The following is a 26,239-nucleotide window of genomic DNA, read 5'->3' on the forward strand; positions in this document are numbered from 1 at the left end:
CTGTCAGGAGGCAAGGATGCTCCGCTAACACCTACTTCGGTCATGTTTACAAATTTGAATCAACGGAAAACCTGAAACAAAAACAATATTGAAATAAATTACCAGTATGATGGCTAAAACACATCATTATTGAGTTGCCATTTTGGAAAATGGTGAAAGGGTTGCTCTGAGGAGTTATTTTCTGTCCCTATAAGACTACTTGACCCCCAAAACCTAGGTTTTGACACAAAAATGAAGTATTTAGGTCTGGTAGTTTCTTAAATATTACATCATCACTGCAACATATCTGCCATTTTTAAAAATGTCATCCAGACAAAATCGGCCTGGATCAGCAATGTCTACCCATGCTAAACTATTTTCCTAACGATAAAAAAAAACAAATTAAAAATTAAAATCTCTAGACAACATTTTTTTTTATGGAGGTATATCAGGGAGCCAGGAGTATAGATAACTTCTTGCAATAAGTGCATTTTCAATTACCACTAAGATTTAAACGTGCATTAGATTATTTGTTTACATTTTAGACTTACATATTATGATGGTTTATTTTCCAGCGATGTTTGTTGAGGTCTTCGTTGATTTTTCCAAGCTATGAGATATGCACTTGGTTTTTGCCTGTTTGAATAAGGTTTGTTAGAATTATATTTTTGAATAATAGTTTTGATTATTTTTAGGGTATGTTTATGCCTCTTTTATTTTTAAACTATTCAGGGATTTTCATTCCAAAGTTACATCTACTTACTTGTAATAGAAAGTGTGGTAGGCTGTGGCGGTACAAAGAGACAAATAAAAAGGGCGGAGTTTGATATGTATATTTTTAGAAAGAGAAACCAAACTTTTATTTCTTTTCTATTTTTAGAGAGCATCCAATGTCCGTTATGTTCTTTGTAGCTTTGTGGGTTTCTTGTCTTGTCTCTATTAATCGTCTTGTTCTTTCCTTTTCTTTTCCCCCTTCTCTAGGTTCGGCGGACGTCGGGTTGTGGTGTCTCCCGAGTGTTACCGGAAAAGAAAACAACAAACAAAGAAAACAAAGTTGAGTCCTTTTGGGGTAGTCTGGTGGGGTTTCTTTCTTAGAGATACATGTGGGGAGGGACTTTAGAGGGGGGGGTGAGGATATCCCACTGTGCAGGTGATGGGTCCTGAATATGGTGCCACGGTCCGTCTCTTTTCTCTCTCTCTCTAGTGTCAAGCAAACAGAGAGTCCAGTACTCTCTCCCCAGTGGTTCAGTGCCGTACCACCTCTCCTCTCCCACCTCCCCTGTCCCCTTCCCCTGTGCCCGTGTCACTCTTGGGTTCCCTCACCCCTAGGAGGGACCGTACCTTAGAGAGCCATGACCCTCCTGGGTCGTGGCGGGTTCCTAGTGTCCTCGGCTCCTTCCCGCAGTTGGAATCGGCTCCGGTTTCCTCTGCTCCTCGGGAGGGTCCGTGGTCTTTCTCCACCGTCGTCTCCCCGTCTCGGGCTCCGTACGTCTTCCTCTCTTCCGTCGTGTTCTTTTCTTCCGCGGTGTTCTTCTCCTCCGTGGCGTAGTCCTTCCTCTCTTGTAGTTGCCATCTCAGGAAGTCGTCGTCTACGACGCTTGGCAGCGTTCCCATGTTACTATGGGAACGCGGAAGCGCATCGAGGGAGCCGGTCGAATGGTGTCGGTGCAAGGAGGGAGAGGACGCGGTCACGGAGACCCGTCTACACTCCCCATCCCATGATCGGGACTGTTCGAGGACCGAGGAGGAAGAGGACGGGAATCGAGACAGGTAATCAGCGGGGCCCTGCTGAGAACCTGGGACGTGGCGGACCTGGAAAGTAAAAGGTTGCAGTTCTAGGAACCACCGCAAAACTCTGGAATTGGAGTCCTTGTGGGAGGCGAGCCAAGTTAGAGGGGCATGGTCAGTGTACAGGATAAACGACCTGCCCAAAAGGTAGTATTGTAAGTTTTCTACAGCCCATTTTATGGCTAAACACTCTTTTTCAATAGTGGGGTAGTGGCATTCACGGGGAAGAAGTTTCCTACTGATAAAGACAACTGGGTGGTCAAGCCCTTCCTCGTCGGGTTGGGTGAGGACGGCCCTGAGACCGATGTTAGAAGCATCAGTATAAAGGTGGAACGGTCTAGAAAAATCAGGACATTTTAACACCGGATCAGTGGTAAGAGATTTCTTTAACTGCTCAAAGCTACTATTCTGAGACTCTGAAAATGGAGCTAATGTGGTGGGACATGGCTTGGCCAGCAGATCAGTAAGAGGGGCGGCGATAGTAGAATATCTCGGTATAAACCTATGATAATAGCCTACCAACCCTAAAAAGGATCGTAGGTCCTTTTTGGTTTTTGGTTTTTTAACTTGCATTATGGCCTCAATTTAATTTTTTTTCCCAACAAGCATTTTTTTGGATTGGCTGTTAGTCCGGCTTCTGCCAGAGCAGTAAACACCTTGTTGAGATGTAGTAAGTGATTACGCCAAGTGTCGCTATAAATGACAATGTCATCTAAATAGGCTGCTGTAAAGTCTTGAAATGGTTTTAGCAATCGGTCCATCAAGCGTTGGAAAGTCACAGGGGCTCCATGGAGACCGAAGGGTAAAACCGTGAACTGATAGAGGCCTGTCGGAGTTGAAAAAAAAGTTTTTTCCTTATCGTCCTGAGCGAGGGGAATTTGCCAGTACCCCTTTGTTAGATCAAGGGTTGACAAATATTTTGCCTTCCCTAATTTCTCTAAGACGTCATCAACTCGAGGGATGGGATATGTATCAAACAGTGATATATCATTGAGTTTGCGAAAGTCGATGCAAAACCGGATAGACCCGTCAGGTTTCGGGACGAGAACTACCGGGGAATTCCAAGGACTAACAGAGGGTTCAATGACCCCCAGGGTTATCATCTTCTTTATTTCTTCCTCAATAACATGCTTCTGGGCTTCGGGTATACGATAGGGTCGGAGGCGGATAATCCGTCCTTCGGGTGTTTTTATTTTGTGGTATATCAAGGTGGTTCGACCTGGTGTTTCTGAAAAGAAGTGCAAATGTTGTTTTAAGAGTGTGGATAGTTATCTCTTCTCAGTTTCCATTAGAGAGTTATTTATGCAGGGATTTCCCTCCGGGTTTTGTTCCTCTAGGGGACATAGTTCTAAGTCTAGCTCTCTGGACGGCGAGATAAAGCATCCGTTAGCTAATCGATTATCTGCCTCTTCTGCTGGTTTTCATTTTTTTAGTAAGTTTATATGGTAGATTTGGGTTCTTTTCGGGTGTGCATTTAACTCTATGAGGTAGGTGACGGGAGAGACTGCTTTAATAACTCTATAAGGTCCCTGCCATTTGGCTAATAATTTATGCTCAGATGTTGGTCGCATTATGAGGACTTGATCGTTCAGGAGAAATGATCGTAACTTTCTTCCTTTGTCATAATAGGCTTTTTGATTGTTTTGTGCTTTCTCGAGATGTCTATGTACATCTTCCCATAGGTTTTGTAACTGGGTTTTTAAATTGTGAACATAGTCGAGCAAGGGCTTTCCTTCCTCCCCTTCCTCCTCCCATGTTTCTGCTGCCATGTCCAGAAGACAACGAGGTTGCCTTCCAAAGACTAATTCAAACGGGCTATGACCCGTAGAGGACTGTTCGTGAGTCCGGATGGCATAAAGAACCAGGGGCAACTTCTGATCCCAACCCCTTCCGGAGTCATCTACTATTTTCCTTAATAGTGTCTTTATGGTACGGTTATAGCGTTCCACTAAACCGTCCGTTGGGGTGGTATACCGAGGTCTTTATTTGAGTAATCCCTAATAATCGACATATCTGCCTCATAAGGTTTGACATGAAAGGGGTGCCTTGGTCCGTAAGGATCTCTTGTGGGAAGCCTGCCCGAGAAAAAAACGTTATCATGGCTTGGGCTACCGTTTTTGTAGTCATACTGGATAAGGGAATCGCTTTGGGGTATCTCGTAGCATAGTCTACTATGACCATAATATAGGTGTGTCCTCTGGATGAGGGAAGCAAAGGGCCGACTAAATCCATACCCACCCGGCTAAACGGAACTTCAATAATGGGTAAAGGATGCAAGGGTGCTTTCCTGGGTACTCCTGGTTCGGTAAGTTGGCACCGAGGACATTGTAAGCAATATCTCCTAATGTGGGCATAGACTCCTGGCCAATAGAACCTCCGTAGGAGGTATTCCTCCGTCTTTTCTCTACCGTAGTGACCCCCTCCTGGTTGATTATGAGCTAGAAACAATACTTGGGTTCGATATGGTTCAGGGACAACCAGTTGTTGTTTGGTTTCTCCTGTGGTAGTCGTGGTTATTCTATAAAGAAGATTTTTCTGTATTAGAAAATAAGGACCCACCTCGTTTGTGGCTTCTGTTTTGGCCATATTCCAGGCATGAGCAAGGGTAGGGTCTTCTCTCTGGCTGGTTCGAAAAGTCACTGGTGCGTTACTAATCTCTGCCACTACCTTGTTGTGTCCTGTCTCTTTTCTGGCCTCCTGAAATCGTATTTTCTCCTGTCTTTTCTCATTTCTGGTGAGTTTTCTATGGCTCGGAGGGCATTCAATAAAGCTATTAGAAAACGGTGCTTCTGTCCACCACTCTGGGATTTCCTTCTGGGTTCGGGTTTGTTCTAAGAGATTATAGAACCGGATATAGTCAGTCCCTATAATACAGTCTTCAATCAATCGGTCCATAACCCCTTCTGGGAGAAAATCGTGATATGGGCCCCATTCCACCTTGACCAATGCTAGGGGATATTTTTCCTTATCGCCGTGTATGCAACAAATAGTGACCCATTGGTTGGAGGCCAGGTCTGTGAGGTCCGCTAAATCTTTCCGAATTACGGACTGACTACAACCCGAATCGATTAGGGCAGAGATGGGATACCCGTTTATCTTGATGACCTGTTTAAACTTCGAGTTTCCCTTCCCTGTACATAATACTCTACGACGGGTAACCCCGATTTCCATGGGTTCGACTCCATCTGACTTCCTCGGACATACCCTTGCTATGTGATCCCACTCTCCACAACTAAAACATTGGGGTAATTGCGTTGGATGACTCTCCCCCTGTTTGTGGGGCCCAGATTCTTCCGGTGGATATCTTAGGTTTGGTTTTGGTGGGGTTGGTGTGGGTTTTAGGACTTGTCTGGGCTGTAGAAGTTTGACATCCGTAGACTGGTGGTAAGCACAGGCCAGATCTATTGCGAGCTCTGTATCTACCTTCAGGTGTTGTCTTATCCAATTCTAGGTGCTATGTGGTAAGGAATCTAAATACTGTTCCAGAATAATTGTTTTTATCACATCTTCTCTGGTTGTCCCTATAGGCCCCAACCATTTCAAGGCTAAGTCTTTAACCCGAAAGTAGAAAGTGCGAGGATCCTCATTCTGGCCCCATTTCACTTTTCGGAACTTCAATCAATAGTATTCTATGTCATGACCAACCCGTTCCAGAATACTCTGCTTTATGTCCTTGTATGGAGTGGTACCGCCTGAATTGGCAGCTTGGTATGCCGTTTGCAGAATTCCGGTGAGTAATGGCGTGATGTATTGTCCCCATCGGTCCTCCGGCCACAGGGCGGAGGAGGCCACCCGTTCAAAGTTCGTAAAAAAGGAATCCGGGTCTTCGCCTTCCTGGAATTTTTGTAAGACAGAGCTCGGGACATTTGGGTGTACTTTGCTGGCTGCTATGGTGTCCGTTAATTTTTGCAGCACAGTCTCATGTACAAGCTGGTTGTTGGCCAAGATCGTAGCTTGGCTTTTTAGGGCGGATTGAAAGGCTTCTCTGTCTTCTTTGGCCTCCCGTTGATGTGCCTCCCACACTAGTTGTAAGTGGCGCTGGCCCTCTGCTAGCTGTTTAATCATGTCCTCGAGGGTTGGTTTTTCGCCCATGGTGTATACCGCCTAGTAGCCTCTGGGATTTTAAATCCCACTTCTGACACCACTGTGGTAGGCTGTGGCGGTACAAAGAGACAAATAAAAAGGGCGGAGTCTGATATGTATATTTTTAGAAAGAAAAACCAAACTTTTATTTCTTTTCTATTTTTAGAGAGCATCCAATGTCCGTTATGTTCTTTGTAGCTTTGTGGGTTTCTTGTCTTGTCTCTATTAATCGTTCTTTCCTTTTCTTTTCCCCCTTCTCTAGGTTCAGCGGACGTCGGGTTGTTGTTTCTCCCGAGTGTTACCGGAAAAGAAAACAACAAAGAAAGAAAACGAAGGTGAGTCCTTTTGGGGTAGTCTGGTGGGGTTTCTTTCTTAGAGATACATGTGGGGAGAGACTTTAGGGGGGGGGGTGAGGATATCCCACTGTGCAGGTGATGGGTCCTGAATATGGTGCCACGGTCCGTCTCTTTTCTCTCTCTCTCTCTCTATAGTGCCAAGCAAACAGAGAGTCCAGTACTCTCTCCCCAGTGGTTCAGTGCCGTACCACCTCCCCTCTCCCACCTCCCCTGTCCCCTTCCCCTGTGCCCGTGTCACTCTTGGGTTCCCTCGTCCCTAGGAGGGACCGTACCTTAGAGAGCCACGACCCTCCTGGGTCGTGGCGGGTTCCTAGCATCCTCGGCTCCTTCCCGCAGTTGGAATCAGCTCCGGTTTCCTCTGCTCCTCGGGAGGGCCCGTGGTCTTTCTCCACATCGTCTCCGCATCTCGGGCTCCGTACGTCTTCCTCTCTTCCGTCGTGTTCTTTTCTTCCGGGGTGTTCTTCTCCTCCGTGGCGTAGTCCTTCCTCTCTTGTAGTTACCATCTCAGGAAGTCGTCATCTACGACGCTTGGCAGCGTTCCCATGTTACTATGGGAACGCGGAAGCGCATCGAGGGAGCCGGTCGAATGGTGTCGGTGCAAGGAGGGAGAGGACGCGGTCACGGAGACCCGTCTACAGAAAGTTTTTGTATTTTGGCAATAAATATAACTTAGGACTTGATTTACAAAGATTTTGCTTTGGCTTGCTAGTACCCCTGACTTGCTGAATTATATGAGTAACCCTCGAAGCTCACTCCTGAAATTCACTAGTGAGCCAAGGGTCTACAAGAGTAAGCCACATTTGCTCATAGCATACTCTTTGTGGATCTGGTCCTAAATTTTAAGCGTACAGAGTGCCATCTTCCAGCACTTCTCCAATTTTGTTAAAAAGGATATTATTCTGTGACATAATACACTTTAAATTATTAGGCTCAGGAATGCAACAATATACCCACTTTGAATGCTAAATCGTCATCAAGAAACTTCTGTGATACTTCTTTCAGGGTGAGCCCAATTGGGGATGAATGTCCATGACATTGTAAGTTGTTCTCCTATGATGCAGCTTGCTTCTCATAGGGTGATCTGTGCTTCCTATGGGTTTGTGAAAGCTTCCATATAGTGTTTATCACTTTCATTAGGGTGCTGATTGTTTTCCACAGAGCACTGAGCACAGGGTGCTTATCATAAGTGCCTCTACCACCAATAGTGTACTATGTGCCCCATCTTGGATATTGAGTGTGTTGGATGGGTTAATATGGTTTTCTCCATGGGACCCTTGATGCTTTATGAAGAATTCTTAGTGTTACTGTAGGTTATTACTTGGCTACAGAAGGAAAAGGAGGAATGTGGAACACCAAAGGGTGCAAATGAAAGAGAAGGTAGGAGACTGGGTACACGTATAGAATAGAAATGAGGCAAGCGATCAGAGAACACATACTAAAGTGGAGGAAGGGTAGAGAGACAGGCGGAGCAGCGGTGTTGATGCCTCATCGTTGATCCTAGCAGTGTATGTGATGCGTCGGTTCTGGGCCATGCAATTAGAGATATGTCAGTGTCGAACCCCTTTGGTGCAGGTGATGCATTGTCTTCAAGCTGCACATCCAGTGGTGTGATGTCCCTGCGGTAGTGATGCAGCATCGGCAAAGGGGATGTTTTGGTGCCAACCAGTGCAACAACAGCTGTGTTGATTCTGGTAGGAACCAACTAGCAAACCCACTTCCAAGGGCCCATGAGTGGATTGGCACCCCTCAGCAGGCAAGACTCACAGATGACAGTCTAGAAGCTGTGGCAGGGTTGTTGAAAGTCTCTGAGGTCCCTCAGACTTTAGAACAGGAGTCGAGTCATCAAGCTGTTGGAGTCACTTTGTTTCTGGGGATGAAGAGATGCAAGTCCAGTCCTTCTCACTCCCAGGAAAGAAGGACAGCAGGCAGCAGGGCAGTCACAGCAAAACAGGTGTTCAGCAAAGTCCAGCAGAGTGACAGTCCTTTCAGCAGCACAGCAGTCCTTCTTCCTGGCAGAATGTCCTCAGGCCCAGAAGTGTACTGATTTGGTGGGATCAGAAGCCCAGTCCGTATATCCAGTGGTGACTTCAAATTTGGTGAGACTTCAAAGAAAGGCCTTTGAAGTGTATAGAGCCCCTGCCCTTCCTGCCGTGGCTCCAGACATACTACAAGGGAAATGCAGCCCTTTGAATGGGCTCTGGACACAGCCAATTCAGGTGTAAGTGTCAGCTCCCCCCCCATCCTGCCCAGGATAGCCCTTCAATATTCAAATGGTTAATCAGTCACAACAAAGCTCCCTTTGTGTATGCCTGTCGGGAGGGAATATACAAGAGCCCAGCTGTCACCCACCCAGATGTGCATTCAGAGACAGGCAGAATGCACTAGATGCCATATGTACGAACACATTTTCCCATTGACACAGAATGGGAAAAACCCTTTGGTACATCTGGCCCTAGATGAATTAAAGTAAGAAAATAACAAGTTTCTAAAAGTGGCATTATTAGAATTACAGATTAAAATCCAACTTCACCATAAGTTTTGATTTTAAATTGTGATTCCAGAGATACCTAACTTGACAGTCCCATCTCTTCCCAATTGGAAATTACACTTATAAAATGTATTAAGATATTCCCAATGTTAACCTATGGGAGAAGGTAGACTGTACCCTGCCCTTGGTGCTGTCCAGGACCTACCTTATGGGTGACTTCTATGTATGAAAAAGGAAAGCTTGGGCTTGACACACACAAACACAAACACAAAAACACACAGCTCTTCAATGGCAGGCCTGAGCTATGTTTCAAGGGCTACTGCAGTTGGTGGCACAATCAGTACTGCAAGCCCACTAGTAACACTTGATTTACAGGCCCTGGGCACAGGTAGTGCACTTTACTAGGGACTTATTAGTAAATTAAATATGCCAAATGTGAATAAGCCAACATTATCATGTTTTAGGGAAAGAACACACACACTTTAGCACTGGTCAGCAGTGGTTGAGTGCCCAGAGTCCTAAAGCCAGCAACAACAAGATCAAGTAAACAGGAGGTCAAAGGGCAAAAGGTTAGAGGAAACCAAGCCAAGGATGCCAGGTCTAAAACATGTCCCCTCCAGCTGAAAGGGGGAAGAGCTACCCAACCCTTTGGGAGATCTCTTCACTAAGGTGGAAGAACCTGGAGAGACCATCAGCAGTGGTGTTGTCTGTTCCAGGACACTGTTCCATTGTAAAGTCAATTCCCTGTAGGGAGATGGACCTCTTCAACAGTTTGGAATTCACACCCCTCATTTGCATTAACCATCTGAGGGGCCTGTGGTCTGTCTGAACCCAGACATGAGTGCCAAATAGGTATGACTTTAGTTTCTTGAGTACTCAGACCACAACAAAGGCTTCTCTTTCTATTTTGAGCCACCTCTCTTTCAGTTTTGGCCTGGAAGGGATGCACTTTGCCACCTTCACTTGGTGATGAAAGTAGACCACAGAACCCTGCTCTATCTGGCACTTACTGGCCTTGATTGTCAGGGCTGCACTCTGCAGAGCCTGAAGCACTTCTCTGAAGTAGCACCGTTGGTTCTCCCTGCTAGAACTGTAGACCGCAATGTCATTGAGGTAGGTGGCACTGAAGTTCTTCAAGTGAGTCAGGACCTGGTTGACCTACCTCTCGAAGGGGGTAGCGGTGTTCTTCAACCCTAAAGGCATGACTCGAACCTGGAAGTGTCCATCTGGTGTAGAGAATGCAGACTTTTCTCTCCCCTCCCCCCTCAGTCAAGGCAATGTGCCAGTACCCAGACATTAAGTCAAACATGCTGAGAAACCTGGCAGCTTCAAGTCAATCTTTAAGCTCATCAACTCTGGGGATAGGGTGTGAGTCAGTCTCGGTGACCACATTGAGCCCACAGTAGTACATGTTGAACCCAAGTTCATGTTGACACCTGGAGGCAGCTTTGGGGACCAACACCACTAGGCTGGACCTCCTTAATGCTGGCTCTCACCTTATCAGACAATCTGTAAATCTTGTTCTTCACGGGTGTGCTGTCTCTCATATCAATATCATGGGTACACCATGCAGTGAGTGCTAGGATAAGGGAAAACAAAGAGGCAAAGTGCCCCAGCAACTGACAGCAGTCCTTTGTTGGTCTAGGGTGAGTGTAGGGGAGAGGCTGCTACCCTCCACTGACTCATTCTGCTCCTTGGAAGACAGGAGGTCATGGAGAAGTTCACTTTCCTCTTCCACCCCATCATCTGTAACCAGGAGCATGGTAATCTCTGATCTCTTGAAGTGAGGTTTGAGACATTTAACAGCAGGTCCCTCAAAGGGTTCCTAGGAGTCTTGAGGTCCACCAAGTAGGCTACCTCGCTCTTGCACTCCTTTGCCTCATAGAGTCCACACCCATAGTCTTGCAGAGCCTGAGGCTCCACAACCTCAATCATCCATACTTTTTGGCCAGGCTGAGACTCAACCAGAGTGACAATTCTGGCATGTCAGCACTTCATGTCCTCCTGGCTCGCTTCCAGAGTCTCCTGGATGAGATTCCAGAAGTGGGCTGTATGGTTGTGAAGGGCCAGCATGTAGATGACCACATCCTGGGGGGTTCTTCCGGGAGCTTGCTCACAGCCCAACATTCACCAAACTGAGAGGCCTTCTCCAGGGTGCACATACAGAAGTTCAAAGAGGCAGTAACCGATCCCTTTTGTGGTACCTCCCTGTATGCAAACAAAAGACATGGTTAGAGGACGCCACACTTATGTCTCATTGGTTCATGAAGACCCATAATCATGCCTTTCAGGGCTTGATTGAACCTTTCAACCAAACCATTGGTTTGAGGTGTTCAGGAGTGGAGAACTTGTAGGTTACCCCACATTCCTTCCATGTAGCCTTCATGTAATTCAACATGAAGTTGGTATCCCGGTCATATACCACCTCCTTGGGGAAACCCACATGGGTAAAGATCCACATCATTGCTTTCGCCATGGTGGGTGCAGTCACTGCCCTCAGAGGGATAGTTTCCAGGTACCGGTTGAGATTGTCCACCAAGACCAGAACACATCTGTTGCCCATGGCTGTCTTGGGGTCCTGGGCCCCAATGATGTTGATGCCCACCCTGTCAAAGAGGATGGAAATGACAGGAAAAGGTTAGATGGGGGCCTTGCACTTCCCCCTGCATTGCCACTCATCAGGCAGATAGGGCAGGACCAACAGAATGTATTTGAAGCCTTCCTCATTTGAGGCCAGTAAACGTGGGCAACAAGCCTGTCAGATGTCTTTTCTGGCCCTAATTGGCCTGCCAGGGGCACATCATGAGCCAGGCCCAGGTGAAAGGCCCTCTAGCACTGAGAGACCACCAACACATGTATTGTATCTGGCCCAGGTGCTTAAGACTCACTATGTAGGGGACCATTTGCCCAGCATATCAGGTATTTGCAAGAAGTGTCACCAGTTGCATGGTACTCAGCCTGCTGCTGCTGAGTAGGGCATTCCCTCTTCACCTTGCAGATCTCCTCTCCTCCTCCTTCCTGCTGCCAGCTGGACAGTTTAGGCAGATGCCCCTGTTTGGCCACATCCTCCCTTGTAGGTACTAGGGTGCCCCTTTCAGTTTCAGCCTCCTCCCACACTCCAGGTCCTCTTGACTACTTCCTGTTGCCGCTATGGACTATGTGGTCAGGTAATTCCACTCAGGCAACCCCAACATGCCCAAGTTCGATCTGAGTTCTACCTTCCAGGTGGTATGCTCCAGGTCATTACCAACCAGACAATCCTCCGGCATGGATGGACTCATAGCTATCCTCAAGGAACTGGAGACCCCCCCACTCAAAAAGAACTACTGGGTAATGGCTCTCGCGGTTGTCAGCAGCAAAAACTTGATAGAACACATTAGGGACTACCTGCTCTAGATGACACCTGACGATGGTCATGCTGGCTCCTATGTCACTTAGAGCTTCCTCCCTCTGCCCATTGATGGTGACCGACTGACTGTACTTCCTAGTATTGTCAGGCATGTGGGTTCTCTGCACCATCTATCTGTCACCCAGGGACACTAAGGTAACCTTTATGCTGCCCCCAAACTATCTGGGACAATCTCCTTCTCAAGCGCTACAGTAGGCAACCCACGTAACTACCCACCGGCAAGAGGCTATGCCTTTTTGGGGCACTTGACATCTCCCTTGAAGTCCCCTTCCTTCTGACAACCAAAGCACTTCAGGGGTGCTTTCCCTGCAGTGCTCCTGAAAGGGAACCAATTCTTCTTCTTCTCAGTAGGGGCTGGGAGCCCTGATCCACAGAACTAGTTTGGGCCTTTTGGAGAACTCCATGCTTTTGTTTTTATCCCCCTTCTTCTGGTGAGGGTCCCTCCAGATACCTTCTTGTGGACCCTGCTGCTGACCAATCAGCCGCCTCCTTAGCAAACTCCCTGGGGTCAGAGAGTTTACTGTCAACAAGGTGTTGGCAGGGATCTGGAAAACAAAGACTGAACATGTGTTCCTTTGCTATCAAGTTATATATCCCCTGGTAATCCTTCACCTCACTGCCCTTCACCCATCCAGTGCCTTGCAAAATGAATTCACACAGTCCACCCAGGTCTGTTGGGATAACTTCTGACTGTCCCCGAACTTTTGTCTGTACTTCTCTGGGGTCAGACCAAACTTCCTTGTTAGGGCCTCCTTTATTGGGGGATACCTCATCCTGTCACCCCCTTTAGGGTCAGTAGGGTATCCCTCTCCTCAATTTGAATATACCTCCACAGACTAGCTGCCTAATCCCCCTGCAGCATCTTGTGCATCTGTAAAACAATCTCATAGGTCTCAAACCATCTGTCTGTGTCCTCTCACACCACAAAGTCAGACACCAAGCCCTGGAGAATGTGAATCCTCCTGTCTGAGGGCACTAAAAAATACTGCCATCATCACTGTTGGACTCAGCCTGCCTAGCTTTAATTTCCAGCTCCTTTAGGCTCAGCTAATCAGCCAAGATGAGCTTCTTCTCCTCCATAGCCAATTTATTTTCCTCCGTCTCCAAAGCCAGCCTTGTCTCCTCCAGGTCCCTCTCCTTCTCTAGTTTGGTAGAGCCATGTTTGAACGCCTACTGCAGTGGGTAGCGCAATCAGTGCTGCATGTCCACTAGTAGCATTTGATTTACAGGCCCTGCACACATGTAGTTCACTTTACTAAGGACTTATAAGTAACTTAAATGTGCCTATTGTGGATAACCCAGTGTTATCATGTTTTAGAGAAAGAGCAAATGCACTTTAGCACTGTTAAGCAGTGGTAAAGTGCCCATACCCCTCAAGCAGGCAAAAATGAGGTCAGCAAAACAGGAAGTCAGAGGGCAAAAAGTTAGGGAAAACTACATGAAGGATGGCAGGTCTAACAGCCCCCAGGCAATGCCTCGGTCTTTGTGCAACCTTTTTCTGATTGTGTTGCATCCCTCTTTTTAATGACCTGAATTTTTAATCAATCCGAATAACATTTAATAAAATTAATCTAATTGATTTCTGTGTGGCTTTTGAAATTTCCCAACCAACGACTCAGCCTTCTCCTGAGTAAGGCCGCATTTTAAATTTGGTCTTGTCCTCACCTAACTGAGCCCTGATTTAGAACTTGGCGGATGGAATGCTCCATCACAAATGTGACAGATATCCCGTCCACCGTATTACGATCCCCATAGGATGTAATGGGATTGTAATACAGTGGACACAGTATCCATCATGTTTGTGATGAAGTATTCCATCTGCCAAGTTCCAAATCAGTTCCTTAGTCTCCAATATTTTCAACACAATTCTGATGTGTACTGACCACTCTGGCAGTGTTTCAGTTACCTCTGTCATCTTTCAAGCCTCAAATATCTCTGTTCCCCATACCTTGAACAGAGCATGGTCAAAAGTATGTATTCCATTTACAATATACTCACGTCTTGCTATCCCTTATTTTCAGTCAATATTCATAGTGCTATATCTCACAATTTACAATTGCAAGGCAATGCTCTGGGCAGTGACGGCTAGTGATCTTTGAAAGTGATGCAGAGTAATACCTGCTAGGAGTTCACCCCATTATTTTCAAAATTTGCCTTCAGAGATCCCCATATGTTAAGAAGTATCTGTGTTGTGTCATCGGCAGAATTATATTATAGGAACTCTCTTATGACAGAAATCACATACAATATTCCGGTACCAGAATTTTGCCATTGAAACTGTCCATACACCACCTCACAAACTACTGCCAGTATTTCAGGGCCAGCATTTTATCATGGTTTGCTTCCCCCAACCTGCCCCTCAATCCCAATATGCCATGGCTGCCTTATATGAGGCAAAGAATTACCTCCAGTATGCCAGTACCAACATTTTACCATAAGTGCCCACTCATGCAAAGTAATACTTCCAGTATTTCAGGGTCTGCATTTGGCCTTGGATTTGGCATTGTTTTGAATTGAATCTGCTTGCTGTCCTTGTCATTTCTGAGCATATTCAAAGGAAATTGGTTCAGTTTCTGCTCGGTGTTCCACAGTGGTCAGTCAGCGCGAGCTGAGAGGGTGAGGATATTTCAGAAACTTATGGCACTCAAGCAGCCAACCACAAAATTAATTTCCAACAATGGAGAGAAAATGTTCTTGCAGAAACAAGGTGCACGCTTTAAATACGATTAGCCTGTCATTATTTTCTGCCCGCCAAATGCAAGCTACTTACTGCCGTCGTGACTGTAAAAAACATTTTCTTTTTAATTGCACATTTATGCTGCATACACCTCCCCTAGGACAGGTGTAATTCGCATCTCTTCCGAATTTTACCTGCATCTAACCTATAAAGTGAGAGCTAAGGGCCACATATACAAAAGGCTTCTGCGACCACAAACGGAGAATCGGGCCGTTGGTGACTACTACATAGCCTTTTGACATGTACTAACCCTATTTTGCGATTTGGTAACCTATCATCAAATCACAAGTTGGTATTCGAAAGGGGCATGTTAGTGGCATCCCTCCCTAGTAGCGCGTAGCATGGGGACGTCTGACTGTTTTGGGACTGGAATGCGATCACAAAACATTTCCCGTTTACCACCAACTTCAAGTTGATGGTAACCCTTTCGCAAATGGGAAGGAGTCCCCTAATGTGGGTTACAACATTTTTAAGAGCAGGCAATGGTCCCAAGGACCCCTGCCTACTCTTAAAAAATGAAAAGGAAACTTTTCATTTTTGTTTTTTAAATGTATCCAGTTTACCTTTAAGGAAAACTGGCTGTATTACAAAAAATGCTTTATTGGAAAAGTAATCACAGACATGGTGGTCTGTTGAACTCAGCAGGCCAACATTCCTGTGATTTTGGCCATTCACAATGGGTTTCAAATTACGACCAGCCTCATGAATATTGATGAGCCAGGTCCATTTGCGACCCACTGGGAATTGCTATATATGTCTGAGAAACATTGGTACATCACAGTTTGTGATTTCCGAATTGTAAGTCGCAAAAAGTTGCAATTAGGAAGTTGCAAAATCTGTCGATCGTACATGTGGCCTTAAGCAGTGAATTTACCTTAGCAGCCTGCATTCACCTTTCAGCCTGGAAATGTGATATTCTGTGATAGATGTGTTGTTTTCCATTTCCAAATGAGCCACCAAGAGACAAGCAATACAGAAAGCCTAATAAAACGTCCTGCCCCTCCTACAACATGCCACATACTCACCCCGTGCCATCTTCAGGTCTTGACAGCATGACTTAGCCACCCACATCAAATGTGTACTGAACATAATTGCAGTGAGGCTCCGGGATTCTGCACAGCACCTATGAAGTTTGGTAGTAGTATTAACTGCTTCATTCCTTGCTGCACCACCAGCTTGTTGTAACAGTACTAGTCACCTTATCAGATGTCAGGATAGAGAGGAGGTTCAACCTCCCTTCTCCCCGATTTTATGCTGGAGTCTAGAGGTAAGTAATGCCACTGTCTGAGCAGACTTCTTTTCATCAACATAGTGCACTGCACAGAGTATGCACAGCATGTCTATGGCACTGTGAATGTGTGAAAGAATATACAATGAAAGGCGACCCTCAAACATGCTCAATCCATAGAGTCCTGCAGATGCTCTTTACCTGTTCTTCTGACATGCGCACTTTGCAGTGTCTCCAGAAGTGGGCAAAGAAATGCTCCCTGGTTTTCTCCTCGACTGAACTAGAGGAAAATGAAATGCAAACAACTGAAAGGAAATGGCAGCTTTCATATGATACTATGAGTACATCTGCTCAATGTAAGCGTCTTAAGTACTGTTAACGCATCCTTTTATGTTAATTTATTACACATTTGGACTCGTTTTAGGCCAATGAATCTTTTGACCCAGTTGAGAGACACCGTAGGACGAGATAGCTAATCAATATGTCAATTAATATATCAATTATGTCATCAATATTTACCACAACAATACATTTCACTTTAGTCAGAGTCATTAATCAAATTGGCAACGCAACCATGGCCTTTCAGCCATGAATAACCACACCAGTTTAATAGAATTTCATGGGTTTTGTTCCCTATTAGTTACAATCTAAGATTAAATGCATCAATCTCAAAGCCAAGAAACACAACAGCATAGTTACGATATGGCAACTTTAAAAAGATTTCAATAAGGCAAAAATGATAAACATTAGAATATAACACGGCGTGAACATAGATCAGAATATAGCAGAGTATTGATATCACGTCAGTTCAACAAAGCATTGTCTCAGTCGTTTGTCTGTTTGCGTCAATTTGATGATCACTGTCCTAACCACTAATTAGCATTGGCATGTTGGGCTTCATGCAAACAATTTAGAACACCAATTTAGAAAACATCTAGCTATGGTCCTGTCAAAAGCAAGCAGTTGGTACCTAGAAAGGAAAAGCAAATAGACAAATTACAATTGCATTATCATAATTACCCTCCAAAGATTAGGTCAGCGCACAGGTTCAGTCTTCGTCTTCAGGACATCAGTCAAATCTCCATCAGTCAGGATCTTAACTAAAGGGCGAAAAAGGGAAAGTGTAAAAGGGTAGTCTAAGGGCAAGGATGATTTCTAATAAGTCTCAAGTCACCAAACAGAGTGACAGAGTTTCTGGATAAAATCAATAGCATTCCCTAACTAATTCTCTCGACCTTTCTGTGACATGAGTTTTTATCCCTTTTTCGTAGTACATTCCCCCAAAATTCTATTGTACATCCACTATACCCCACTATCTTTAACCTATCAAATTTAACATTTGGTAACCCCAATTGTCACCCCACACTATTTCACGAGTTTTTGATTGGTCTTCATAATTGACGTCTTCAGAGGTGGCACATCCGGCGTTACTTCATTCCTTGGCACGTCTTTTGGGTCAGCAGATTCATTGTCCATTGGTCTAAGTGACCTTGTACATTTCATTAATCTACATCTGTTTCAATTTACTCATAACTTTTAAACCAAGGCACCGAATATGCGCTTGGGAACGGATTTAACATGGTTACATTCATCTTCCAAGTTCTGAAGAAAAGAACATTTGCAGGGTCATGGCCCTTGCGAGTCAGCACACTGGAAAAACAAAACAAAAAATTTAATATGAGAGCCAAGCAGCTAAACTGCAGCTCACGCTAACTTAAGGCCTATAAGATTTTCGACACAGATTCAACAGTATGGATGTTAATATAAACTTAATTGAACATAACATAAACACTTTATTCATCACTATTAGTTTGCGTATACATTGGTGGCCACTGTTCGTGGTCATAATTCAGGTGCGCGTTTAAGCAAATCCCTATTATTATAGTTTTCTATGCAGCATCATCACACATTAATATATAAACATTTCATTTTAATATAGGTTATGTAGGTTATGCTCTCTCAGTCCCTCCTCTGATGACGCTCGTCATCACACAAACCTTTCCTTTAACCTTTCATTTTAATTTTTCACTTTACGGATTATGCGCATTTCAACATCTTGTCCCTTATGTGAGCATTCCCAAATTTCATTAAACATTTTCTCTCTCTCACTTTCTTCATTTCTCTTGGTTCTTTTGGTCCAATTTCTTTTAATTTTATCATTATTTTTGCATGCCCCCCATAATCCTAATAAACAAGCTAGAACAATTAAAAGACCCCCTAGTAGTTTTGCAAGTACCCCGTTCCAAATATTGGTAAACCAGCTTCCCACTCTAGCAACTCCTTTTCCAAATTTCTCCCACACTCCAAGTTCCTTCAATTCCTTCAAATCTGCACTACCTCTAGTTAGGTTAGTAAGCATACCTCTAATCTTGTTACTGTTATCTGGAATGAATGAGCAACAATGACGCTCGTTGAGCATCTTGCAGACCCCTCCATTCTTTGCTTAAAGAATGTCTAAAGCAAGCCGATTTTGAAGAGTCATAGCTCTTTCTGCAGCAAGTTCAGTATCCATCAGGAGTATAGCCCCTGTAAAATTTGTCAGCATGTTGTCCACAATAGTAGACAACTTTTGGATTTTCATGGAATTCAAGATAACCCCTACTGAAGGGATTATGGCTCCAAATATATCACCATGACAGCAGCCACTGATTCTCGTTTTTGTCTAGCATGTTGTAATTCAGACGTTTTAGGTATTTGCGTCAAGTCATCAATCTGGTAAATCTTTGGGAAAACTATTCCCAAATAACATGTTCCATACCATCCCTTAGGGAGATGGTAGTAAGCATTAAGTCCACAGATATAATAGATCCCAGGGATCGCTAGATCCTGTCCATTCAACATAAATGTCCATTTACTCTGAAACAAAAACACATGTCTACATTCACTCGTTCCCACAAACAAATTGTCCTGCTCAGATTTTGGCCTATATATACAAAGCCGACCTACATGTAATGCATCTATAGCTAATTTGCCTTGCGTTTTGATTGCGGTGTAAGCATAATCATTTGAATATGTGCGTTTTTCTAATCCTTTTTCGAATCTTTCTTTTAATGCTTTGCATCTATCATCAGTGTGATCTAAGAAGCTTTTCTCTACAGGTGACAGCAAACAGGTCAGATTGTTGCGATGTGCATAAGCAGTTCCAAATGTAAGCGTCGGTTCGAAGAAACCTCTAACTATTTTTATGTTATGCTCTTTAGCTAACTTGTTCAAGAACTCAATCACAGGCACAAAGGAAAACACAACGTCCAGATTTGAGTAAAAGTATTGCACATGCTCTTGATTATAAAATCTGGTTAGTAGCAGACTACAGCTAATCCTGTATGTTAGAGGAAGGCTATGATAGGAAACCCCTTCTTGCACAGATGAAGGAATCTTGGTGCACACATAACAGTCTTTCGCATCCATGGTCTCGACATACTCATTCAGCAATCGATAGAAGACATTAGTAGAAAGTTCCCCCTTTGAATTAGTTCCCTCATGCAAATGTCTTGCATCCTGCTCAAACCTCTCCCACGGTGTTAGTGTTGTAGTTTCAGGTTTTGAAGTAGCGTTAATAGTCTTTTTATCTAACCACGGCATTCCCACAATCACTCCCACAATTATTATTGCACACACAATACCTATTATAAGGCTTAACCAACCACACACCTTACTTTTCTTATTACTACCTCTATTATAAGCCATGTATGTATAGAATCAGATAGCAGAATAACAATCAACTCGAGGATGATATCGAATTATTTTTCTCTCTTGCTCTCCGCGTGTATTTACAGCGTTTTCACTCGCTCCAGGACCCCTTTTGTCAAATCAGGTTAGCAGCTTGTCATAATCAGGTTTCTCAAAGTCAAATCAGGTTCTAATGTCACATCCGGTAATTTATAAGTCTCTTTCTCTTGATTTTCAGTTTTGATTTTCAACAAAGTCTTTTCTTTGAGTTAATTCAAGTACCGTAGTATTGATCTGGTACTTCTCGATCAAAACAGAATGCTAGGAATTCTTGTTGCCATTCAGATGTGGTAGCATACGCCCATTCAGGACCTGTATATCTTTTGTTTGCTACTCTCTTTCTTTTCAATCTGCGTTCACCTTGCAGTTCTCCTTCACTTAGATCTTCCACTCGGGATGTATCAGTTTCTTCTGTTATTGTTTCACCTGGTATGTTTCTTATCCTTAAAACTGTTTTTTCTGGCCAGTTATCGCCCTTATGCGTCTTCTTCCGATTTGTCTTTTCAGGACTCTGAACAGCACCCTCCTCTTGTAATATGGTGTTTTCACTTGATGGACCTGCAACTGGCTCAGGGGATGCTGGTACACTCTGATCTCTTTCTATTATTTCCCCTTCTTCTTCTTCTTGATCTGTAACGGGTTCGAGTTCTAACCCATATCCGTCTACTTCTGGGAGAACCTCTCCTCTCCTAGTTCTCCTGCCACCTCTACCGAGATAGGCACTCTGTCACCTCTCTCAAACTCATTCACTGTTTGAGGGATGAGGCTGTTCTCAGTGGGCTCTCCTGCAGTCTCAGTTCCTTCTTGGCTGCTTTCTGGCCCTGAGACTACTCTTCCTGGGACTGTTGTGCCGGAAACTTCAAGTTCCTCGTCAGTTGGGCACGTTACCTTCTTTGTGTGACTGGCATGTATCCAATTTGGAACGTCTGCACATTTCACAGCAGTGGTTGTTGTCAAGATTACTTGATATGGCCCTTTCCAGCGCGGCTCCAAACACGACTTTCTCATGTGCTTCTTGACAACCACCCAGTCACCGGCCTGTAGGGTGTGACCTGGATCTCCAATCGGTGGCAATGTGTTAGCCTCTACCTGGTGAGAGAAAGAGCAAATCAAATCAGCCAAACCTTTGCAGTAGTCCAACACCATATCATCTGTGATATTCACTAGAGCATTTGCAGGTACTGCTGGCAACCTCATAGCTCTGCCCATGAGGATCTCATGGGGAGACAGTCCTGTCTTCTTATCAGGGGTGTTCCTCATTGACATCAGCACTAAGGGCAATGCATCTGGCCATTTCATATTGGTAGCTGCGCACATCTTTGCCATTCTTGACTTCAGAGTACCATTCATTTGCTCTACTAGTCCTGATGCTTCAGGGCGGTAGCTACAATGCAGCTTTTGCTCGATGTCTAGTGCGGCACACAGATGTTTAATCACCTCATTGTCGAAGTGTCTGCCCCATCTGACTCTATAGAGACCGGAAACCCGAACCTTGGTATTAGTTCCCTAAGTAGCAGCTTTGCAACCGTGAGACTGTCATTTCTACGTGTGGGGTAGGCTTCAATCCAATGACTGAAAACACACACAATCACCAGTACGTACTTCAATCCTCCACAAACAGGCATCTCAATGAAGTCCATTTGCATTTTGCTGTGTGGACCACCAGCTCTCCCAGTGTGGCTCAAAGCTACCACAGTCCCTTCTCCAGCATTCATCTGTTGACAGATGATGCATCTGTGACAGGTGACCTTCGCGGCATGTCTGAACTTTGGGTTAAACCAATCGATTATGAATGACCTAATCATTGCATCTCTCCCAAGGTGAGCCTGTCCATGATATAACCTTGCGAATTGTGACAGAAGGCTGTTTGACAAAACTAATTTCCCCTCCTCTGAGACCCACAAGTTGTCAGCCCTCTGTACACATTGTATTCTTTCCCAGGAGCATTTTTCTTCTTTGCTAGCACGACCCTGTAATGTCTTTAGCTCATCTAGGGTATCAACCACCCTTAATACAAAGTTCAAACATGTGTCATTTTCAGTTTGCGGTAACAATTCCCACTGTTCCTTGAATGATATACAGTTCAATGCGCAAAACCTTGCGACTTGATCTGCATAACCGTTTCCCTTGGACACAAAGTCTTGTGACTTAACGTGAGCATTGCATTTCACTACGGCAATTTCAAGAGGTAACTGAATCGCATGTAACAAATCCTTTATTTGTTCCCCATTTTTCACAGGAGAACCAGAAGAGGTCATGAAACGTCTCTGCGACCACAGTTGGCCAAAATCATGTACAATTCCAAATCCGTATCTGCTGTCAGTATAGATAGTGACTCTCAGATTCACAGCTGCGTGGCATGCCTTAGTAAGGGCAATTAACTCTGTCACTTGTGCGGAAAACACCTTCTCAAGCCAGGAGGCTTCAATGATACCAGCTATAGGCATACAGCGTAACCAGCTCTCAGTGTTCCGATGGAATCTCTCAAACAAGACCCATCAACAAACATAATGCAATCATTTTCCTTTAACTGTGTATCTTGAATATCAGGTCGTGGTTTGGTACATAATTCCGTTACCTCAAGACAATCATGTTCAAATTCTTCTTCATTATTGACTTCAGTACTCTCAGCAGGAAGTAAAGTTGCCCGGTTTAACACAGTACATCGTTTCAAAGAAACATTTGGTGACCCCAGTATAATTGTCTCATATTTGGTAAGTCGAGCATTTGTCATATGCTGGGTTTTGGTTCAAGTCAACAGAATTTCAACTGAATGCGGAACCATTACAGTTAGGGGGTATCCCATCACTATGCCTTCACATTGCGTAAGGTTCTGACCAACTGCTGCAACTGCGCGCAAACAACCTGGTCAGGCTGCTGCGACGGGGTCCAAGCTAGCTGAAAAATATGCTACAGGGCGATTTGCACCTCCATGGACCTGTGTCAAGACAGACAAAGAACAAGCATCACGTTCATGACAAAACAGTAGAAAAGGCTTCGTATAATCAGGCATACCTAACGCTGGTGCCCTGCACATGCACTCTCTCAATTCCATGAATGACTCAATCTCTTCTTTGGACAAAGCTATGGTATATGGCTCATCCTTGATCTCTTTACCTGTTAGTTTTATCAAAGGTTTTGAGATAAACGAGAAGTTGGAAATCCACTGGCGACAGTAGCCCACCATACCTGAAAACATTCTGACATCCCTTTTTGTGGTTGGAGGGTTCATTTGAAAAATGGCTGTTATTCTTTCTTTCGATATTCTCCTGGACCCTTTTTCAATCAGATGTCCTAAGTATTTCACCTCTTTCTGACAGTATTGCAGCTTCTTGGGTGACACCTTATGTCGTTCTTTCCCAAGTGATTCAGTAAGGTATTTGTGTCACATTTACAGTTATTCCTTGTTTTGGATGCAATCAGCAAGTCATCGATGTACTGCACTGGAGTCGAGTTAAAAGGCAGTACTAAGGATTCCAAATCCTTTTTCAATATCTGATTGAAGATGGACGGTGATTCAGTGAGTACCAAGGGGTACTTGCACCTTGCACCAGGCCCAGTTATCCCTTATTAGTGTATAGGGTGTCTAGCAGCTTAGGCTGATAGATAATGGTAGCTTAGCAGAGCAGCTTAGGCTGAACTAGGAGACGTGTGAAGCTACTACAGTACCACCTAGTGTCATATGCACAATATCATAAGAAAACACAATACACAGTTATACTAAAAATAAAGGTACTTTATTTTTATGACAATATGCCAAAGTATCTTAGAGTGTACCCTCAGTGAGAGGATAGGAAATATACACAAGATATATATACACAATAGCAAAAATATGCAGTATAGTCTTAGAAAACAATGCAAACAATGTATAGTTACAATAGGATGCAATGGGGAAACATAGGGATAGGGGCAACACAAACCATATACTCCAAAAGTGGAATGCGAACCACGAATGGACCCCAAACCTATGTGACCTTGTAGAGGGTCGCTGGGACTATTAGAAAATAGTGAGAGTTAGAAAAATAACCCTCCCCAAGACCCTGAAAAGTGAGTGCAAAGTGCACTGAAGTTCCCCTAAGGACAAAGTAGTCGTGTTAGAGGAATAATGCAGGAAAGACACAAACCAGCAATGCAACAACTGTGGATTTCCAATCTAGGGTACCTGTGGAACAAGGGGACCAAGTCCAAAAGTCACAAGCAAGTTGGAGATGGGCAGATGCCCAGGAAATGCCAGCTGCGGGTGCAAAGAAGCTTCTACTGGACAGAAGAAGCTGAGGTTTCTGCAGGAACAAAAAGGGCTAGAGACTTCCCCTTTGGTGGACGGATCCCTCTCGCTGTGGAGAGTCGTGCAGAAGTGTTTTCCCGCTGAAAGAACGCCAACAAGCCTTGCTAGCTGCAGATTGTGCGTTTGGCGTTTTTGGACGCTGCTGGGGCCCAGGAGGGACCAGGAGGTCGCAAATTGGACCTGAAGAGAGAGGGGATGTCGAGCAAGACAAAGAGCCCTCACTGAAGCAGGTAGCACCCGGAGAAGTGCCAGAAACAGGCACTACGAGGATGCGTGAAACGGTGCTCGCCGAAGTTGCACAAAGGAGTCCCACGTCGCTGGAGACCAACTTAGAAAGTCGTGCAATGCAGGTTAGAGTGCCGTGGACCCAGGCTTGGCTGTGCACAAAGGATTTCCGCCGGAAGTGCACAGGGGCCGGAGTAGCTGCAAAGTCGCGGTTCCCAGCAATGCAGCCCAGCGAGGTGAGGCAAGGACTTACCTCCACCAAACTTGGGCTGAAGAGTCACTGGACTGTGGGGGTCACTTGGACAGAGTCGCTGGATTCGAGGGACCTCGCTCGTCGTGCTGAGAGGAGACCCAAGGGACCGGTAATGCAGCTTTTTGGTGCCTGCGGTTGCAGGGGGAAGATTCCGTCGACCCACGGGAGATTTCTTCGGAGCTTCTGGCGCAGAGAGGAGGCAGGCTACCCCCACAGCATGCACAAGCAGGAAAACAGTCGAGAAGGCGGCAGGATCAGCGTTACAGAGTTGCAGTAGTCGTCTTTGCTACTATGTTGCAGGTTTGCAGGCTTCCAGCGCGGTCAGCAGTCGTTTCCTTATCAGAAGGTGAAGAGAGAGATGCAGAGGAACTCGGATGAGCTCTTGCATTCGTTATCTGAAGTTTCCCCAGAGACAGAGACCCTAAATAGCCAGAAAAGAGGGTTTGGCTACCTAGGAGAGAGGATAGGCTAGCAACGCCTGAAGGAGCCTATCACAAGGAGTCTCTGACATCACCTGGTGGCACTGGCCACTCAGAGCAGTCCAGTGTGCCAGCAGCACCTCTGTTTCCAAGATGGCAGAGGTCTGGAGCACACTGGAGGAGCTCTGGACACCTCCCAGGGGAGGTGCAGGTCAGGGGAGTGGTCACTCCCCTTTCCTTTGTCCAGTTTCGCGCCAGAGCAGGGGCTAAGGGGTCCCTGAACCGGTGTAGACTGGCTTATGCAGAATTGGGCACATCTGTGCCCAAGAAAGCATTTCCAGAGGCTGGGGGAGGCTACTCCTCCCCTGCCTTCACACCATTTTCCAAAGGGAGAGGGTGTCACACCCTCTCTCAGAGGAAGTTCTTTGTTCTGCCATCCTGGGCCAGGCCTGGCTGGACCCCAGGAGGGCAGCTGCCTGTCTGAGGGGTTGGCAGCAGCAGCAGCTGCAGTGAAACCCCAGGAAGGGCAGTCTGGCAGTACCAGGGTCTGTGCTACAGACCACTGGGATCATGGGATTGTGCCAACTATGCCAGGATGGCATAGAGGGGGCAATTCCATGATCATAGACATGTTACATGGCCATATTCGGAGTTACCATTGTGAAGCTACATATAGGTAGTGACCTATATGTAGTGCACGCGTGTAATGGTGTCCCTGCACTCACAAAGTTCAGGGAATTGGCTCTGAACAATGTGGGGGCACCTTGGCTAGTGCCAGGGTGCCCTCACACTAAGTAACTTTGCACCTAACCTTTACCAGGTAAAGGTTAGACATATAAGTGACTTATAAGTTACTTAAGTGCAGTGTAAAATGGCTGTGAAATAACGTGGACGTTATTTCACTCAGGCTGCAGTGGCAGGCCTGTGTAAGATTTGTCAGAGCTCCCTATGGGTGGCAAAAGAAATGCTGCAGCCCATAGGGATCTCCTGGAACCCCAATACCCTGGGTACCTCAGTACCATATACTAGGGAATTATAAGGGTGTTCCAGTAAGCCAATGTAAATTGGTAAAAATGGTCACTAGCCTGTTAGTGACAATTTGGAAGTAATGAGAGAGCATAACCACTGAGGTTCTGGTTAGCAGAGCCTCAGTGAGACAGTTAGGCACCACACAGGGAACATATACATGCACACCTATGAGCACTGGGGCCCTGTGTGACAGGGTCCCAGTGACACATACATATAGGCCACAAACCTATG

The 26,239-nt window shown here is 45.2% G+C and overlaps 1 long non-coding RNA gene across 1 annotated transcript in view; it reads left to right on the top strand.

Moving 5' to 3' along the window:
• The first annotated feature begins 960 nt into the window (after nt 1–960).
• Nucleotides 961–26,239, top strand: part of LOC138258832 (uncharacterized) — a 49,066-nt gene continuing 23,787 nt past the window's right edge. Inside the window, exons 1-2 of the long non-coding RNA XR_011198587.1 lie at nt 961–1,032; nt 6,113–6,185. This is a non-coding gene — a long non-coding RNA (uncharacterized lncRNA). The remainder of the gene's footprint in view (nt 1,033–6,112; nt 6,186–26,239) is intronic.

The sequence above is a fragment of the Pleurodeles waltl genome, chromosome 2_1 (genome assembly GCF_031143425.1).
Source record: "Pleurodeles waltl isolate 20211129_DDA chromosome 2_1, aPleWal1.hap1.20221129, whole genome shotgun sequence".
Taxonomy (NCBI): Eukaryota; Metazoa; Chordata; class Amphibia; order Caudata; family Salamandridae; genus Pleurodeles; species Pleurodeles waltl.